The sequence below is a fragment of the Nyctibius grandis genome, chromosome 10 (assembly GCF_013368605.1).
Source record: "Nyctibius grandis isolate bNycGra1 chromosome 10, bNycGra1.pri, whole genome shotgun sequence".
In the NCBI taxonomy this organism is placed as follows: domain Eukaryota; kingdom Metazoa; phylum Chordata; class Aves; order Nyctibiiformes; family Nyctibiidae; genus Nyctibius; species Nyctibius grandis.
The window spans coordinates 5,502,307-5,522,400 of NC_090667.1; the positions used below are offsets into that span (position 1 = coordinate 5,502,307).

Consider the following 20,094-nt stretch of genomic DNA (forward strand, 5'->3'; position numbering starts at 1 on the left):
CCCAGACCTAGGAATTCAACACCTGCATTATTAAGGTTTTTGTTTGTGATTATATTTGATTACCTTTGAAACCTTTTTTAATTCAAAGTCAGGATGTGATGCCATTCCAACACCACACAGTCACAACACTTCTGGAAAAGTATCCCTTAAAGAAAACAACTACACCAAAGCCAGGACAGCACTGTAGTATTAACAGCATCCTCCACATTTGACTGTTGCTTTGTCCCAGTTCTGGATCTATAAAAACCAGCCTTGCTCAGTCAGGATGTTTTAATCACTGGGACTTATTTGGGAATACAAACGTATGAATAAGAGTCATTCCTCCTTCCAAACAGCACCAAAGCACAGCAGAACATGAACTCTGCTCAAGGACACACATTTACTCAGCTGATGACTGTATTGCCAAGCTGCCTACCCATTTGCTTTATTTTTCTTTAAGGGTGTGGAAATCTTTGTTCACTTAAAGGCATCCTTCTGGTTTATTGTCCTAGATCACTTACCTTCTGGATGATGATTATCAGCACAAGCAACCGTGTGGGTACTAGGATAAAGGTGCCTTATGCCAAGCAGAATTTGTCTTCCCACAGACCTAAGTTACACAACGCCACAAGCGAAGCTGCATCATTTTAACTACAGGAGGTTACATTAGTACAATTTTTGTATTTACATAAAGATGAAGACGAAGAAAAAAATAATCACCTACAGGAACTAAAAAGTACATCGTGATTGAAAGATGGCTGAGACAACCTGATAACAGCTTATGTGTCTAGAAAACACTGGCACATGGAAGGGAAGGGATTTTTTTAAGAAGAAAGTAGGGGAGGGTTAGCTACAAAGGATAGATTTTGAAAAATTATTAAACCTAGACCCAAGAAAACATTTTAAAGCAGTGAGATCATTTAGACTACAATGTAGGCTCCAAGTGCAAATTGTTGAATTTTTTTCTCTGGAATTCTTTTAAATACGTCTGAACAATGCACAGGAGGGAGTGGTGGTACACGGGCTTGGGGTGTGCTGAAGGACCAAAGAGATTATTTCCATAGCAGTCAGAGGATACTGATACTGCTATAAAAGTGACCTCAAAGATCTGGAGTATTTGGCTTCTGAATCATAAGGGATGATAAACATCTCACATTCTAACCACATTTCTAAGGTTTTGCTTACACTGAAAAAATCATACATCAGATGGTATGCACAGCAGCGCGAGGCAGAGAGACAGATGCAAAGAGAGAGGAATCATTTGTAACCATTGCAAAGCGTCCCTCCGCGGGGAATCCTGCATTTCTCTGGGTTACACAGAAATTATTAAGTACATTTCCTGCCTGTTTGGTTGGAAGGAGTGAGTATGCAGAATGGAAAGTAACAGCCTCTCAAGATGACTAAAATTTGAGAATACCAACAGTCAAGAAACAGATTGGAAATGTCAAGTCAAAACAGGACTTTCATTTAAATTCAGCAAACCATTATCAAACACTCAAAACTAGGAGAAAAATACAGCCAAAACCAACTAATAGCAAGGAAAATGGCATCAACCAAACGCTCTGACTGAATGCCTCTCCATGCTCATGTAGAGAAAGGCTGGTATGTATGAGTCCAAACAAGGACTTAGAGCCTTCATGATAAATCATTTGCACCAAATTTTCAACTTTATTTTTAATTTTTTTCCCTTCAGCTAATTATACATTATTGGAAAATTCAAACTACATTTCACTCCTGCTTTGATAAGAATGGTTATAAAATCAAAACAGGCTCTGATTTTGGCCAAAATTTATTGTGTTTTTCCAGAGGGGGAAAAAAAACAAAACCAGAAACAGAAAAAAAGAAGATATACCTTCGTGGGTGGCCTCCTGCAAAACTGGCAAAAGAAACCCACTGCTTTCCAGTTTCACTTCTATATTCAGACATGTTTGCATAACTTTTGCATTTGGAAAGGAGCTTTCATATTTCAGGAGAAGATGGTTCTAGTAAGAAAAAAATCTTTACCCAATAACAAGTTCCTTTTGTATTCTTCATTTTTAGTTTAGCAAAGAAAGCTTCATCTTGTTCAACAACACAATCCAAAAACCACTGAAACTTGATTCTTATCAAACACAATCCTAACAAAGCTCTTGAGAACAGTACGTCCTTGAGACTAAGGTTTTGACATCAGTTTGTTCATCCAGGTTTCCTCCTACTTCTGCTCTTTATCTTCCCAGAAGTTTTGCCCAGGTGGAATTAAAGAACACTGGCTGTTTGTCTCACATTTCTAGATGTCCAGATGTCTGACCAAGCTACTGGTGTTTTGGACCACTCCTCCATGGAAGAGCACTGAGTCATGAGGTAACAGATTCCGTAAGTGCAATAAATCTAGTGCAGCTGCAATGTACTGGAACAAGTGAGCCACACACGTACCCAGTAAACTTGGGGCATCCTTTAGCGCTGTCTCACATGTGCAGAGCATGCTCTAAAATTTCCTGAGCACACACAGCAAGCAGGACTCAACTGGTATGTACTGGGTTTACAGTGTGTAGGTGGACCAGTGGTGCAGGGCAGCCACACTGAATCCCACACATCTTGCGTATTAAGTCCCACACAACTTGGACACTGCAGGTTCACTCTGGTCAAAGCACACACAGATCCTTGCTTGGAAAATCCTGGACAGAATGATGATCCCCAGGGTCTAACAGATTTGTCCAAGTCCTATTAAAATGCACCAAAAATAAGGTGACACTGAAATTCTTCATGAAACTTGATCATTTAGCCATAAGGATATACACTTCTTGCAAGATACAGCTAAATCAGCAAAGAACAACACTTCAGATTGGAAGGCAGATTGGAAGAATCGAGTTTTTTGACACCGCTTAATTAAGCTATGCTGCTTTTCACACTAGGACTGCCAGCAGAAGGCAAAACATATTGCAAGCATACAGTTCTCTCTACAACCAGATGCTAAATGGCACTCCTTCTTCACTTCCTCACTCTGCTACGTGCTGTTCCGCCTTGCCTACCAACCACCCTGGCAGGGAACCATCGTGCACTGAGTGTGCACCAGAGCTGCTCTTCCCCAGGAATAAGGTGACTTGTGCCGCTGTCCTGACCCAGCCTGCCCAGGAGCCAATGGAAGCCCCTCAGCTGGCAGGACAGGGCACTACGTATCTATACTCTAAGCAGGAAAGTTTTCTCCTGGCAAAGGGCAAGAGCACAGAGGAATGAAAGCACCTGCAGCAGTGGTGTGTGTCTTCAGACCCCTCTGCAAAGGGAGGGCAGATCCCAGCCTGGATTTGAACAGCAGCCCCCTCTTCCAGCCTGAGCTCAGCACTTCCAAGGGAAGGAAATTCACCCTGAGCTCTTGGCAGCATTTCTGAAACATCCTGTTAGCACTTTGCGGTTTTTGAGAGCAAAAAGTGAAATGAAGTCCAAGGGCTTACCCTGACTTAGTCATTAAGGAGATCATGAGGGGGAGAAACAAGAGGAGAGCAGCTAACGGGTATACAGAGGTCAGACTAGGAGCTTCAAAGTGTGTAGGTGCCTTATTGACTCTCTGTTCTAATCCTGAAACCAACAAAATCACCTTCTTTGAGATCCTTTCTATACAGGTTGAAGACAGTCACTTCTCCTGAGTATCTAAAGAAGCTGAAACTTGTTTTGAAAAGCTTGAACTACTTACATTTATTATAAAGGAAGTGAAAAAGGTATTTGCACGTGACAATGACTTCTGGAAGAATAAGGAGAGACCAATACTGCAAGATGCTTTGGTGGTAGCGCACAAGGAGGTGCATTTCTGTGCTTTTCAGCTCTAACAGAACTGAGAGGTGCTTTGCTTGGGTTTAATGCATATTTTTGGGATTTGGGGAACAAGGATTGCCTCTTGGTTTTGTGTTTTGAGTCAAATTTGCCCATAAAAGAGAAATTCTCCTAACTGCTAACACAATGACATCAAATTCTTACAACAATTTCACTATAAACTGGAAGAAAATGAGAGCAGTAAAGGCCTCATGCAACATGACATCTTAGTGTACAGTGGTCAAAATATTGAGGGGGTGTGACTGGTTATTTGAAAAAATGTGGATGAGAAGCCTGAAAGGTACTAGGATATCTGGGAAAGATGGAAATCACCAAGACATCACCTGGACACCTAAGTTAGTCTTGGTTGTTTAAAAAAAAAAAAGTGGTAGCTCAGTTGGATCAGAGAAAAAGAGAGGAACTGGAAGAACAAACCAGTAACAACAGAGCTGAGGAGTAAAAATTTTAGACTTCTTACAGTTACACTGTAGAGTTGAAACAGTTTTGGTGAATGGAAGAAACATACAGAAGAACAGCCCAATGCTAATTCATTCAATTATTGAAATCAGTTGAGCAATTTCAGAAGACTGGAGCAGAGGTATGAGAAGAAGGTACTGCTACATGAACACAAAGCAGTGCTTTTTGAAAGTACTATGGGAAAGGAAGGCACTATGTACATCCTGCAAATTGGATTAAAAACAAAGTATGAATGGAATAATGAGATTAAGCACAGTGAAATGCATATCCCAGAAGATGGCTGTACAAAGAAAATGCAGAAAATTATTTAATCAGAAAGCACCAGAAAGGATGGAAGCGTGATTATTACTGACAGAGCTTAACAAAATGACATCCCAGCTCTGAATGCATCTGTAACAAACACTGGAGGAAGGCGTACCTGACCAGGTGATAGGAAGAAAGACTGCGCTCATTAAAAAGAAAAAGGAGCAGCTTGCTCTGAAAGCCCAAGACATATAACTTGGTCGCTTATGATCTGGAAGCTTCTTATCAGATTCATTAATGATAAATTGGTTGAACTGGTTGAAACTAATGATGTGTTTCTTGAGATGAGGAAGGGTATCAACAAAGCATTAAGTGAGAGGGGAAAAAAAAAATCATCTCATGGTGGCTGAGCTGCCAAAGGCAGAAAAAGTCTGTGAAATAGCACATAAAAGAATACAATCTATGCATGGAATACAGTGGTAAAACAGTAAGAAAAGTAAGAATATCTTCCAAGGAGCTCTGATAATTTTTCCTGAACAATGAAAGATGTTGCTATCTCTTTATCAGACATAAAAAGGGGTGTTAGAGAGTGAGGAACCATGTGGCATGGCTTCGTTAGGAATACCTAGGTCCATTCCACAACATCCACAGGTACACTCCATCATTAGAAACACACAGGTCATATTCTCAACGCTCAGTTCTTAACATAACTTCAAGTTGCAGATTAGTTTCAATGTGTTCAAATGAATCTCAAAGCAAATCATGAAACCCAGAAGGTACAAAATTAAGCAAAACAGAAGCAGACAAAGACACTTTGCAATTCAGGCAAATTCAGCCACCCAGTTTCCCACAGCCTTGCACTGGGTCTGCTCCCATTAAACTCACTGGGAACTTTTCCATTACAATCAGTGCGAAGGGGTTCAAGTGCATGGCTTGGCTGAACCCTATCCACTTGCCAACCAGTAATTTATTATTACAAAGGCAGTTCCCAGAAAATGCATTCGTATAAGGTCTGTGAGAATTAGCTATCACGTAACATGCGTTGCCTACAGGGATTTTGAAAGAGACACTGTAATTTATTTGGTGGGAGTACAGTTCCATCTCACATTGCAAAGACTCTGAGCTCTCCTTTAAAAACGTCAAAAAATGGAAAAGAAATAATCATCTTAAGGAAGAAATGTGGCCTTTTAGCTAAGGGATTCTTTCTCCCAGAGATTCCTGGAAATGCCCCCACCATCACTTCAGAGACAATCAGGCTTTCCAGTTGTCTGACCTGAGACCCATAAGGACTGTAAATCCTACTAGTGCAATCAGTCTTCTCTGCCGCAAATCTTCAGAGCTTAGACGCACCAGTTTTCTTGCAAGGAACGCTCTGCCCTTTGCCCGTGCTTTCCACCAGGGTTTCAGCAGCACAGAAGACTATTTCATTCTCTCCAGGATGTCTGATAAGAGGGTCCCAAATGGAACAGCAGGCAATCAGTTATTATGGACCAGTAAACACCTCCACATAGATCTAAGGCTTAACTAATTTAGGCTGTGAGCTCTTCCCACCCACATCCTACCATCATCCCCAACAGCCAGTGTAACGGCAGCATGAAAGCAGCCAGGTGAGGCTCTCTTGAAGTCTGTTAACACCTCTAACAGAAGTGTAATAGGAGTTGGTATGACATTTTTACAATCATCCTACCTCTATCGCACATCCAGCCACAAATACAAACCAGATCCATGGCCAAAAAATGGCAGAAACTTGCCCCTCGGGGCTATCACTTAAAGTTACTCACCACCAGTGGAGTCCTAAACAAAACTTCCACCTAACTTTCAGCCCAGACTTTACTCCAAAGCCTGTGTTTTCTCATCTGCATTTTGTTGCTGTGCTGTTGTCCGTACATTTTGCAGCAGACTGAGAGGTTTTGCCAGTCTTCCAAAAATATTCTGCTTCAGTAATGTATGACCTGCAGGTCAATATCCGAAAGGCTACAAGGGGTTGCCATGGAAATGTCAATACCATCCGTTTCTCTGCACACATGTAATTGGGATATCCAAGAAAAGTACCTGGAAATTTAGAAATTATATTCAAGTCACCTTACAGTGACTCAAAATCAGATTTTCCCCCTTTGTTATATTTTACTCTGGAGATTGAGCAGCGTTTTAGGGCTGCCTAGGACATTTAATACCCCTAGCTAGAGCCTTTGGGCTGCATTTTTCTAACCACTTCATAGTTTAACAAGTCTCCAGAGACTCTGCTTAAAGAAAAACAAAGCAAAAAATACTTCAGCTTGCAAGTAGAATATAAAGTTAAAATGCATGATTTTCAGCCTGCTCTTCAGTCAATGCTTCCTAAAGAGGGATTGGGAAAAGGCTAAGTTGAACTGGCATAAAGAATGGCCAGCAACCCTGTGTACAAGGATTCAAGCCCACATTTAATCTATGGCTTTAGACAATACATCATTTTAAGCTCAGACACCTGAATGAACTGATTCCCCAATCCCCATAAAATCCATTTTTTGATGTATTGAAAAAAAAAATCTGCTTTAAAAGCCACTGAACAAATACATTGAAGCCCCATATATATAGGGTTTGGCCCACCCAGCTTCAACATGAATAAATGGGTACAAGAGCACTGAGACGCAGAGATAGATATCTCTATCTATGGGGATATGGGGACCGAACCTCTGCCCTGCTCCACAGGGAGAAAGACATGAATGACTGTGATATGTTTATTACTATAAATAACGCTCTCTCTAAAAAAGGAAAACCCTAGAAAGAAAGAAACCCAGTAGGATGAACACTATGATATAGTGAAGCTCAATCAGACAAACAGGATTGCTGCCCACTCAGCAACACAAAACACAGCTCATAAGATGCAATTCTCAGTGCCTGTTAATTTCATATATATTAATAGTCAGTCAAGGGCAATTTCTCATGTCACTATTTAGTTACTGTTGCTACCAGTCATACCAGGCACTTTCCCATGACTTGACCTGGGTTTGCTGACCTGTGGAAGAATGTTGTTTCCAAATGTCACCACTTCTCACACCCAAAGACCCATTCAAAACCCCACGTCACTTAAACCACACTGCCGATTCCTTCCAAAGATACTTCACAAAAAAAGGGATGAGGTAGAGAAAACAAAACAAAGGTTCATATTTCTGTAAAAGTTTACCAAAAAATCCCTACCCCACCAAGGTAAGCTTTGTCTGCTGACTTCCCTGCTACGCGTGCGAGGTGGTTTTTGAAGGGAGGTGCAGGGATGGGCTTTCAGAGGCAGCTGCTTCAGACATAAAACATTTCTCAGTGTCTCTCACCATTCACAGTCAGCAAGCACCTTCAACAACTGTAATATGCCTCCACATGTACAACAGGAAAAAAGATCTCCGTGACAGGCAAAAAGACGTGGTCACAAGGTGCACAGATACCTGACAAGACCATAAGTTTAAAAAATTCCCACAGGTGGCAGTTCATAGAAACCACTATTAGGCTTTTCTTTTCAGGTTATGTTTAGGACTGAGCATGTCTTATGTGCAACTTGCTCTTTGGATAAAAGAATCCTTCCTCAAATGTTCTGTAAAGAATCACTCCAATTTCTAAAAAACTACGATTGTTGAAGCAATGTTACAATATCAGGGTTACAGGGAAAAAAAAGCCGTGTCTCTTAAAACTGACAGTCTGCAGTGGCCAAATCCTGCAAAATGGAGCAAAGCCCAAGGAAATGAGTGCTGTTCCAAGGACAACTGAAGCCCAGCAGTGCTAAAGAAAGCGATCCTGAGCACCGCGAGGCTCCTGCAGCATGAGCGGGCCAGCAGCGAGGGACTGCAGAGGCTGAGCCGCCAAGGCCCGCTGCTCCTCACTCCTTGCCACTTGGTCCTTCGGGGTTCCCGGCTGCCTTTCCTCGCACACCCATCGGGCAATCCTGCAAAGGGCTGCTGAGAAACCTTCTCTGAAGAACTACCTACCTGTAGAACTGTCAGCTCTGCAGCTGAAATAAAACCAATCCCTAACCCCCTCGCCATCCAGATTATGATTAACAATTTTTCCCCTTGAAAGCACTACCCATTGCCGGGCAGGCGAGCCGTGCCAGATGGTCCGTGCACACACTGAGAGCTGGAACAAGTAAGTGACTGCACAAAAACTCGCAGATAAAAAGAAGAGCAAAGATGCATACCAGGCTTTTCATCAAACAACTTGCTGACAAACAAAGCACACTGTATTTAACCCACTAACAAGCACTGCAGTTCCAAGAGCCGTGCAACACCACGTAGTAAAAGAGGAAACCTCTTGGTCTGCAAGAGACTTCACCCTTTGCATGGGGATGGGACAAGCAGACAAGGGAGCTGGGTGCCAATGTCCATGAGGGTCTCCGAGACACGCAGCCAGCAGAGCCCGGGGTCTCCGTGGGCACTGAGGAGAGCGCCGCAATGATGCTGCTGCCTGCCTTGGCAGTGTTTGACCATCCAACAGCCTCCAGCTGGTGACTGCAGCCCTTTCAGCAACACAGTTCAGACAGCAACAGCTGGCAGAGGGACTGTGTGGCCGGCAGGAGAGAGGAGGACCAGTCTGTCATTAACACAGAGCTAGACTCGTGTAAACTAATTGCCAAACCATGCCCTTGTTGTTATTACGATAGAGTTTCAGCAACAGAGTATGAGGATGCAGGTCTGTGCAGGAGCATCGCAGGGTTCGAACTAGGCAAGAGCATCATGGCACGTCTGGGGTGTGACAGTAAGTCAGCTAGTGGTTACTGCTCATGCGTGGGCCTTGAACAGAAATGGTACAAGAAGGCACCACTCTATTAACAAAACAATCATTGTGTGGCTTAAGAATACATCATGGCCCAAGTCAGTCCTGCAGACAGAATATTTTAAATCTAATATGCAAATATTAGGTAACAACTCCTGAGGTTTATATTCAAATGAGCAAAGACAACTAAACTCAAACTATTACCAGCAAACATGTATGTGAGACATCGTGCCACACACAGTTTGGCACAAGATATTTTAAAAAATAATTATAAATCAATCACTTCTAACATGATGGTTTAGAAAAATCACAGTTTGAGCTCATAGTTTGCAGTAACATAGTTTCTGCTACTGCCTTAAACTTATCCCACTGTTTCAGAACAGTGTTTCTGCTTTATAGAAAAGCACAAGTTTTCAAGAAGAAATGAGTTTACTACTGTGCCAAAGTGCAGATTTAAAGCAATTGAAATCAGAAATTTTCCTGTTTTTTTCCTGGGCTGAGATCCTCGCACCTCTTATAATTTCAGGAAAGCACAGGGGAAAGGAGACTTGCACTAGCTGAAATGAAAGTTAGCGCTGCTGTTGCTTGCTTTTCAAGTGAAGGTTATTTTTACCTAAAAAAATCTAGGCAGCCCCAAGCATTGCTTAGGGAGTTCAAAACACAGAGAACACAAACAAGCAAGAGTTAGTTACAAAAAGGCTACAGAAAGTTATTACCCAACACAGGCTCTAGCTATAAACCAAGGCTCTGTAGACTAGGCACCTAATTCATACCAACCACTGGGTTACTACAGGTGTACTCCCCAGCCTCCCACAGAGAGTAACACATGCTTTGCTAAAGTTTAAGCATCAAAGCAGCACATGCTTCCCTGCTCATCACTGTTCCTGCACACACCACGGGAAGAATCAGGCCCAAAGAGCTGCATCCCCCTCTCACCCTGGCTGCAAAAGGCAGGTGAAATTCTCTGTATCTTCTCCGTCTGATCAGTTCACCCAGCACGTAGTAGTGGCGAGAGGTAGCTGCCTGAACTGCTACGCTCCCCCAGCACCGCCACGTCTCTCCAAGCCACAGGGGACCTGTGATTGCAACGGGGAAGGGAGGCAGGACAAGCAGTCATGGCTATACTGGGAGAGGGGTTTAGGGCAGTGGGAAGAACAGCCTTTAAAGGGATCAGTGCATAATGCAGTGATTAAATGCATTATATCATAGATAACCTACCACATATACGGTCTGCTAAAGAAAACCATCCTTCAGCTCAGACATTCGCTACCCAGCCTTTCGCTTTGAACATCCCCAGTGACGCTTGTCTACGCAGCACCAGCTCTGAGGCACTGAAATATTCTCCCTTTAACCAGCGTTGAGCTCATGAGCAACACAGCATTTGCTTGTAGGGACGTGCTTGGTGTACAGCAGCCATCATGAATTAAATTAGTGCAGAGAAAGACCAAGTGATTTGTTTCTCATTCTCCAGCTGGGTCTCACGCTGCTACAAATGCAGTGACCCTTCCAGTGCCCCTTCTGCAAGCACCGAGACACCAGCAGCACACAGCATTTCTTCGGTGACTGACCACCGAGGAGCTCATTTCACACAGCTGAGAACAGTCAGAATCAGCTGCAATACATTTTTAATCCTTGGACCACTTCACAAGGCCTCACATGTGGCTCTTCTGTTGCAAGAAATGAGAGAAATTTAGATGTTTGAAGGATATCCATCTCACTTGCAGCTCTGGGCTTGCCCATTGCTTTCATTTGACAATGCCTGGAGCTTTTAGCCTGGTCAAACCACTTTATCATCATTATCATGGACAGCAGACAAGATTTTGCCACATTTAGTCAGAAAACATTTTAAACAGAAAATGTTTATCGGTATTTTCTACTAGAGCTTATTTTAGTGACGCATACCAGATGCTATTTTGCGTATTGTTATCAAACACAGAGTTTGAATCCCATGGTACAGAACAGCAAACACTACATGCTACCCATATTTTTGAATTCTCAGTTTCAGAATCCATTTCCTAAATGGAGATACGGGTTGCAGAACACTTTTGGTTTGTCAGGAGAGAATATTAAGGTCTTTCTGTGAACAAGTTTCTGCTCCTTTGGTGCTTGGCAGAGACATCAGCACCCGCTGGCTCATTGCCATCCTCTGTCTTTCTCAGCAGGTTGGACAACATGAACACAGCTTGTAAATAAACAAACCCCAATAGGATGACACTTCACCAGTAAATGTGAAATTGCAAAAACCGTGTGGGTGTGCACATACATTTTCATGAGCACCAACTCCTCACATGCCTGTGGGCAGCTGCACACGCTCACACACGCAAGCGCTCGCGTGGGGCTCTGAAGGCAAGGTCTGACTTATGAACTGCTGCTCCGATGAACTCTGCTCTTACACCGGGCTATTACCAGCAAGAAACAGGATCGGCTTTCAGTAAAAACAAGGTTTATGTTACTCTTGTCCAAAAGGCAAATATTTTGTTCTCTCTTTCCTCCCAGGAGACTGACAGACTAAATGCATTAAGGTTTGTGAGATCAATGGATATTATAAGGAAGAATAAAAACAAATCTTAATGAAAACTGTTGTAAAATGTTTTGTCACTATAAATGTATCTATAAACAAACAAGTGTTGCCTAAATGTAAACATAAATAAACAAGTGATTAATCAAGCTTAGTTTTACACACCCCTAGTGCTGAATTAATTGACAGAAAAATGTGAAAAATAAAAATGAGCACTTTCCCCACGCTTACACCAGAGCTTCTCACAAAAATTTTGCAGGAGTATTTGTATGAGAACTGGAAACTGTTGTTTTATAGAACAATATCAGCTTTACTGTCATTTTGTATATTTAGCAACATTTGGTAATATTCAGCTCCAGCTGTAAGCTGTTCACAACAATCACTTAGGAGAGCCTCATCATAGTGTTTGAATTTAGTAGAGAGGCTAAAATGAACTCATCAGTTGAGAATGAAGTTAATTTTATTTCTACCTTAGCTAATGATACAAGCAAATCAGTGATACTTCAATAAGCATAAATAAGTTGTTCACCTTTAATTCGTGCATATCTAAATGGAAGTAACTTGCTCTGGTATCTTGCCTCAGAACCAAAACAGAAACCCACCTCCATTCAGAATAAAAAAACTTGCAGCCTAAGGTACACATCTGAATCCCACTGAAATAGATTTGACTTAAGTACCTGCTTAAAGTTAAGCATGAGCTTAAGTGTTTCCTCGAAGTCCACATGAATCTCACACTATCTGATGAGAAACGTGGGGACAAATATAGAAACTGAGCTTCTTAACATACTATTATTATGTTCCTGTGTTCCATGTTTAGTGACGGTTTATTACAGGAATGACTGCAGTTTTGGGGGGCATATGGGAGAGGGAGGTGACAGCTCTGCCCCACGGGCCGGCCCCGCACTCCAGCTCTCCCTGCTCCCGTCCCAGCCGCAGCATCGCCGTGCCGCGCAGCGCTCTGCATCGCTCCAGGCTGCCCCACCGATTGTACTGATCTAGGAGAGGATTCCTGTTACTGCTGAAACAAAACGGTGCTGCACAAAATCACAGAATCAACCAGGTTGGAAGAGCCTTCTAGGATCATCGAGTCCAACCATTGCCCTGACACCACCATGTCAACTAGACCATGGCACTAAGTGCCATGTCCAGTCTTTTCTTAAACACCTCCAGAGATGGTGACTCCACCACCTCCCTGGGCAGCCCCTTCCAATGTCTAATGACCCTTTCTGAAAAGAAATGCTTCCTAATGTCCAACCTGAACCTCCCCTGGTGAAGCTTGAGGCTGTGTCCTCTTGTCCTATCGCTAGTTGCCCAGGAGGCCGACTCCCACTTCACTACAGCCTCCCTTCAGGTTGTACTGCTGACTACACTGAATGCACTGACTACAGCATTTGATGTCACAAAGAAATAATAATACAAAAGTATTTAATGAACGTTCAATCATTCTGAAAGCAATTTTTAGCATCTGGAAAAAGAAGATGTTTAATTAAATGGAAAAATCCTTTGAAGATGCAATATACTTTCCAAAGCACTCAAAAATTCAAAAAAGCCCACTGTAAAAGTAGCCCACACAGCTTTACTGTGGTCCTGATAATCATAAGCATCACCACGCATCTTTAGTTTCATGAGCACTTCTCTTCCCCTCCGAAAAAACACAGCAAAATTACTAGTATTAAAAAAAAAAAAAAGTTCAGTTAATTTCATAATAATTTTATTTCCAGGCAAAAGAAAACTGACTGTCCCAGAAGCACTGGGAGGGTTGACTTTCTACCCGAGATCATTCTGTGGCCCAGCTAAGGTCACTCGCTGGGGAGGTCTATGGCAGAAAATTCCATCAACTCTGGAAAAAAGAGGCTATTCCTTGTATTTCACAACAAGCACATGTAAGAGCATTGTTCATTAGCCTTCACCTAATCATCCCAGGTGATTTATTGTACTGTTATAAAAATAGAAACCTTTAGATTTATCCTAAAGTCTCATATTAAAATTGCTGCATGGGTCTTATTTGCCTGTGCTAGCAAAGAACTGCTTCATCAGCTGTGCCTATGGGTGGGAAGGGTGACATCCGATTGCCTAATACTGCTCTCTGGAGACTTCTTTTTTCATGAGTGCATAACCTTGCTTCTTATTCAGAAGTTGATTCACAGCTGAATTCTCAATCTTTCTGTTCCCAGAAAAGCCCCATGAATCTGCAATGTGAAATTCAGAGAAAACCCAAGACAGGAGAGAAAGACAGATGTATTTATCATGCACAGATGATGTAGGAAGGAGACAAAAAATATTGTCATCAGTGCTTTACTGACTGCAAAATAAGGGAACAGTAATTAATCAGCAGGAGTACATGCTGAGAGGAAATATTGATTGAATTTGGAGAAACTTCAGTTTCCTGAAGGAACTGTTCCCCTGCAAAGGTAACCAGGAAAGTTTCTGTAAATTAGAATGGCAACCAGCCAGCCTGCAGCCAATCTGAGTGTCATTTCGGGCGATCCAGAAAAATATACACCAGATGCTCGCTGGTTTCTAAAAAGTAATTTAAATACATTAGTAAATCAATGGCATTGACAGTTTGATGGACTATGATGGAGGAGTCTTCCTCTGAAATATCATCTTGAAAACCTGCAAAGCTCTGGCAACTGAGTTGTTACAACTTGATCAAATTTTTAACTTTTTCATCTTTTCCAACATCTTCTAGTGTTTGGTCATTTCAGCTTAAACTGACATGGATTTCCCTCCTGCTGAATTGGCCCCAACCCCTTGGGACTCCTGAATGTCCCATCAGTGTGAGGAAGGGGAAAGGCTTCTCTCCTTTTGCATTGCAGAGGGGCAGGAGATGTCAATACCAGGCCTGAGGAGCAGCTCCGCTCTGATGAGGTTTGGCTACCTGTCAGAAAGGAGCTGGTTGCCTCTATTGAGTAGAAGCAGCAACTTCTTATTTCTGTTCTTCTACCTGACTGGTGTGTGTTTATGGCTGGGGGGGTGTTAGCCACCCTCGACATAAAAAACAAGGAAAGAGGCGGAAACATTAAAAACCACAAAGGACATTTTTTGCCCCCAAAAGTACATCACAGGGTCGCTCAAAATGATCACATCTTTCAGCGCCAAGCCACCACCCCTCTGAAGGTCCGACCACAAGCAAACCCCAGTATTGCCCCTGGGAAGGCGTCACGAGTCTCCGGCAGAGGCGGTGAGTCTGTCCATCCCGTCAGCACAGAGTATATTCGTGATGGGACTTGTGTCAGATTGGGTTTGGCCATTCCAAGGCATTTAATTAGCAGTTAAAGAAACAACAATCTGCCTGGTTCAAGCACATTTGGAGAGTTACCTTGCTGTCTTCCTCAGTAATCAACTGTTCCTGGCTAAGGTCATCTTTCATCTGCACAGTAAATAAAACTGTCAGCTAAAGCTGAGTTTCTGTTTCTCGTCAGTCAAGCCATACAATAAAACTCAGAGCAGCGTATTTAGATGATGATTTTCAGAGAGAAGGCAAACCCTAAGGAAGTTTTAGTATAATCATTTCCTCTCAGCTGATCAACATAACAGACATAGTAATTTAGCTGGGGCGATGTGATACAAAGCTTACAAGCCTGATAATCAGATTGTCTTTAGAGACAAAAATCAAGCTGGTTTTCCAGACCTCATCATAACCATTAATTAAATACCTACCATCTCTTCACTTAACATCTAAAGAACATTGAAGCAAAAACCCAGCAGTTTCAAGAAAAACAACCTCCTCTAGCTTGCCTATTTAATTCTAGTTCTATCATGTAGGAAGTTTTACTGCTGTCAAGCAACATTTCTCATCTTTGTAAGAAGGAATTCAACTGGAAATATTAAAATATTTTCAACATGCTGCTTATTTTTATCTAGAGGAAGATAAATTATTATACGCATGCAAGTAGTAAAAGCAGTTGCCAGAAAAAATAGGGTTTATTCCCACCATACCTGCAATACATCAACCACTACATGAAAATACTTCTCCTTCCAAAACAATTAGCCTAATTTGCAGTGAGCTCGCACAGACTTTCACAGTACTACTCTGCTGCAGATTATTACTTGCCTAAAATACGATGCTTACATTTTTCCAGTACATTAACAAATAGTATTGTTTGAGAGGGGAAAAACATGTAGAAATATTATACCCTTTACTCTGTGATTCTTGCAAACACCAGATAATCCTACACCAGTCAAAACACAATGATTCAGGCTGCCAAAACAAGTCTGTACTTTTCCCAATATTTACGTAAATGCAAAAGCAAACCTGGTACGGTCGGAAACCAGACCAGAGCTCTGCCGCTCGTTTCACGCCCATTCTCTCCCAGCACATTCCACTTCTTAAAACCCAGCACATCAGCAGAGCCTTTACATAGAAGATGCAGAGCTTGATCTCTCCAGGGCTTAGGACGTTGCGTTTTTTGTTTGTTTATATTTTTTAAACAGATGGAGTAAAATATCAATTTCCCTTACTATAATATAAAAGATAGACAATAGCGTATGGAAAACGCCAGAAAAACCTTGCTGTCAGGTCCACCTCGCCATACCTGTTAGCACGATCTAGAATTTACTTCCACAGCTGGGAAAATGCCTTTTTTTTTTTTTGCTTTATGCACGAATTCACCCTCACAATCAGTCGATGGATCTTCCATTAGTCCTAGTTGTCTTTTGGGGAAGAGCAGCTGCCCATCAGCTTCAGGGACCTCGCTCGCAGAATCACAGAATGTCCCGAGTTGGAAGGGACCCACAAGGATCATCGAGTCCAACTCCTGTCCCAGCATAGGACAGCCCGAGAATTCACACCATGTGTCTGAGGGCATTGTCCAAATGCTTCTTGAATGCTGTCAGGCTTGGCGCCATGACTGCTTCCCTGGGGAGCCTGTTCCAGTGCTCCACAACCCTCTGGGTGAAGAAGAACCTTTTCCTAATATCCAGCCTAAACCTCTCCTGCTGTCCTGCAGCTCTGTGTTGGAGCTCTCTGCTTGGGCAGCCATGGGGGCATGCAAGTTGACTTGGGGTACTGAGATCTCCAACAAAACACCACCCAGAAGAACTGCACTTAGGAGACTATGTCCCCGTATAGATTCATTATGAGAATAACTCCAGTTAGAGCACATTTGTCCCCAAAGTCTCCAATGACTAAACAAGACCACCTACTCAGGCAACACATTGGGCATGAAGAGCTCTTCACTTCTGCGTGGAGAAGGGAGGCGAGAAGAGCTCCCCTAGCACTGCACAGCACCATGCCCTGCATTGCAGGAGGTCCCCTGTGCCCAGCTCAGGTCTTCTGCTCTACAGACCCAGCCCCACTTCTGCAAGGGAGTACCTGGAGAGATTTCCCTAACAGCAGCATCCTAACGGACCCACCAGCTGTGGGAGTAAATCGCAAAGCCCTTGTGCCATGTGAGGTCTGGCATGACCACTGCCCAGCACAAGCTCCAAGTCCTTGAAATGACAACCGACCCACCCAACTTCACAGAAAATCACAGAATCAGCTAGGTTGGAAGAGACCTCTGGGATCACTGCGTCCAACCTTTGACCTAACACCACTGTGTCAACTAGACCATGGCACTAAGTGCCACATCTAGTCTTTTCTTAAAGACTTCCAGGGATGGTGACTCCACCACCTCCCTGGGTAGCCCCAAGTTCATGGAGCTTTCAATTCCTTCACCTCCCGTTTCACTGGAGAGAGAACAGCTTGTCCTATTTCTTGTGAAAAGAGTGCCAGAGACAGGAAAGTTTATAAGGAATTTGTATCTATCTATCCAAACCCAAACATTCAAAAATCATGACTCACAATCCCCTCCCAAATCATGGGATTAAATTAACATATCATGGGATTTTGAAAGATGCTGTCTTAAAAATTATGGGATGCTACATACTTCGTGTTACTCATTACTTTAAAATATTTACACAGTCAGAAACTACAAAGTTTTTATCAACAGTTAAAAGAGCCACAAGCTCACCTAGAGAAAAAAAATAATCATCACATATTCATAAGATTCCTGGAGGCTGGACTTTTAAAAATAGTCCAAGTGTTACAATTCATCACATGTAAATTTATGGAACTTCTCAACAATGCAGTTGTCTCCAGGGATGGTGGAAGAGGGGGAGTGCCCTTGGTTAACCTCTTTTTTTTTTAATAGATACAGCATGCTGAAAGTGTCCTACTAAGTATTTCCTAAATAAGCCCATTGATTCATTTAGAGCACTATGGAAACACGCAGCACAGCGTGCTTATCAATGCCCAGCCACTAAATATTTAGATGTTTGTTCACCAAAACTAGATGCGTTCTGGAAAAAGACAAACTGGAAAATAAAATTACAGTTTTTGAAAGCATGTCTTTTCCATGCCTGTTGCCTAGAGCAAGGCAGAGGTGGGAAGCCAGGTTTAATAAAAAGTGGAGGAGAACAGACAAGTTTTGGAGTGGCTGTTCACTTTTTTTTGTTAAACGTAAAGAGAATGTCATGGAAAAAAACCCCGTACAGTATAGTGGGTTTTTTTCCAAAACAAGACCTAATCTTTAATCGATTTAACAAATCAAAAGATGGTGGATGGAAGGGAAGATTACTACTCTTCGCATTTTTTTTTTTATTTTAAAATTTGAAATATGAAAAATCACAACTATTCCCACCTATCACCGACACCTGCTGTTCCAGACATGGTCAGTGCTACATCTCAGCCCTGCCTGCATGCGTTTAGCCTCACTTTTGCTTTTTAATCCCACAGTGCTGGCTGAGGGCTGTTATTACTTGGTGCCTTTGTACCAGAGCCTACAGACTTCAGTCCTCAGGCGAGCGCACAGCACAGGTGAGGTGACAGACGCAGAAGCCCGGTGGCATCACACACCGCGTGTAGCTTTGCGCCAGTCACGACGGGCAGCCCACGAGCAGCCCTGCCATCAGCTCCACGAGAAGCCCCGCAGCACAGCGCTGCATTTCAGAGGTGTTCTCAGATACTGCTGCCAGAGCCTTCCTCTAGCAGGTACCACATGCCAATAACTGGAGCTGATCGACAATTTATGCTTTTCTGTGTACCAGACTCCTACTCCTGAGGAATGTTTACCATCCAAAACCAAAAATATTGCCATAAGGTGTGAATAAAATCAAGTCTCTTTTGTTTAAGAGGAAACACGGTGACTGACTGATATTTTCCAACACTGCAAGAATTTCATAAACGTCTACTAACAGAGCAACTTCCATCCTATGATTCTGGGATTGTGGCAGACTCCTGCGTTCCCCAGCTCTGCTCCAGAATGAGTACAAAGGCAACCAGAAGAGCCCAACACAGCACTGTGTCAGTCATGGGTCATTTTGACGGCCAAAGTGGAAAAAAAAAAAATAGTGGAATCCTAGTGCTTGTTTTCTTTTCCCCATTCCATCTTGAACATTGAGAAATCTGTATTGTTCACTTGGCCCTAATTTCAGTGCCTCATCTCTGTGACTATCTGTTCCTTCAAGTGGCTTCTAGGAATTACTATATGGAAGACTACAGAGTAGAATTTTTACAACAGGTAAAATGATTTGAAAATGATTAAGGTAGCATAGTAGAGGGATGGGGATCACTGGGAAGATTTCTACAAAGGACAATCTAACACACGGCATTATACTTGAAAACGTACTATAGTGAAATAAGATAATATCAGGGTAGGAGTGGCCAATAACTGCAGTTTGGTACACACATTTGGAACAAAAATGTAGCTATTTTGTTGTTTCCACTCAAACGACCCAGTTAATCTCAGTGTTAACATCAGCTGTCAAAACATCCACTTACCAGATTCGCATCCCTTATTTATTCAGAAAAAAAAGGTGCAACATACAAGCAGTTACCAGAGAAAACAAAAATATACACAGAACAGGTGTTTATGTTTAGCTCCTGTTATTCCATCACTGTCTATCACATACTTAGTACATTAAATTCCACACTTGGAAACACATAAATCAATCAAGAAATTTTGTGTTCATATCTGAAGATACCATTATTTCCGTGTTGGGATTAAATCCTGCTCAAAGACACTGTCAATGAAAAGCCCATGTACCATGTCAGCCTTGGTGTCCTTGCTGCAGCCTTCCAACACGGCCTTTGCAAAGCCAGCACTGCTACCTGGCCCCAGTGCGCACAGCCACCTCTGCGCTGCTGCTTCACCCACCATCTCCTTCTTCTGCTCTGACCCCGGGACTCAATGGGATACACAACTTTATGCTGGCTACCTCTGGAGTCAAGGATACTCTTTAAAGCATGCACAGTTCCACCATCCTGGAGATGGTTTTGGTTGCTGCAGTGCTTGCTTACCCCGGGTAAAGCATTACACTCCTTCCCTACATTTTCATCCACAGAGGGAGGAGAACACTTTTCCATTTTCAAG

The 20,094-nt window shown here is 42.6% G+C and overlaps 1 protein-coding gene across 1 annotated transcript in view; it reads right to left on the reverse strand.

Annotated features, from left to right (window-relative positions):
* Positions 1-20,094, reverse strand: part of ADAMTS2 (ADAM metallopeptidase with thrombospondin type 1 motif 2) — a 180,576-nt gene that overhangs the window by 91,381 nt on the left and 69,101 nt on the right. The window lies entirely within an intron of this gene.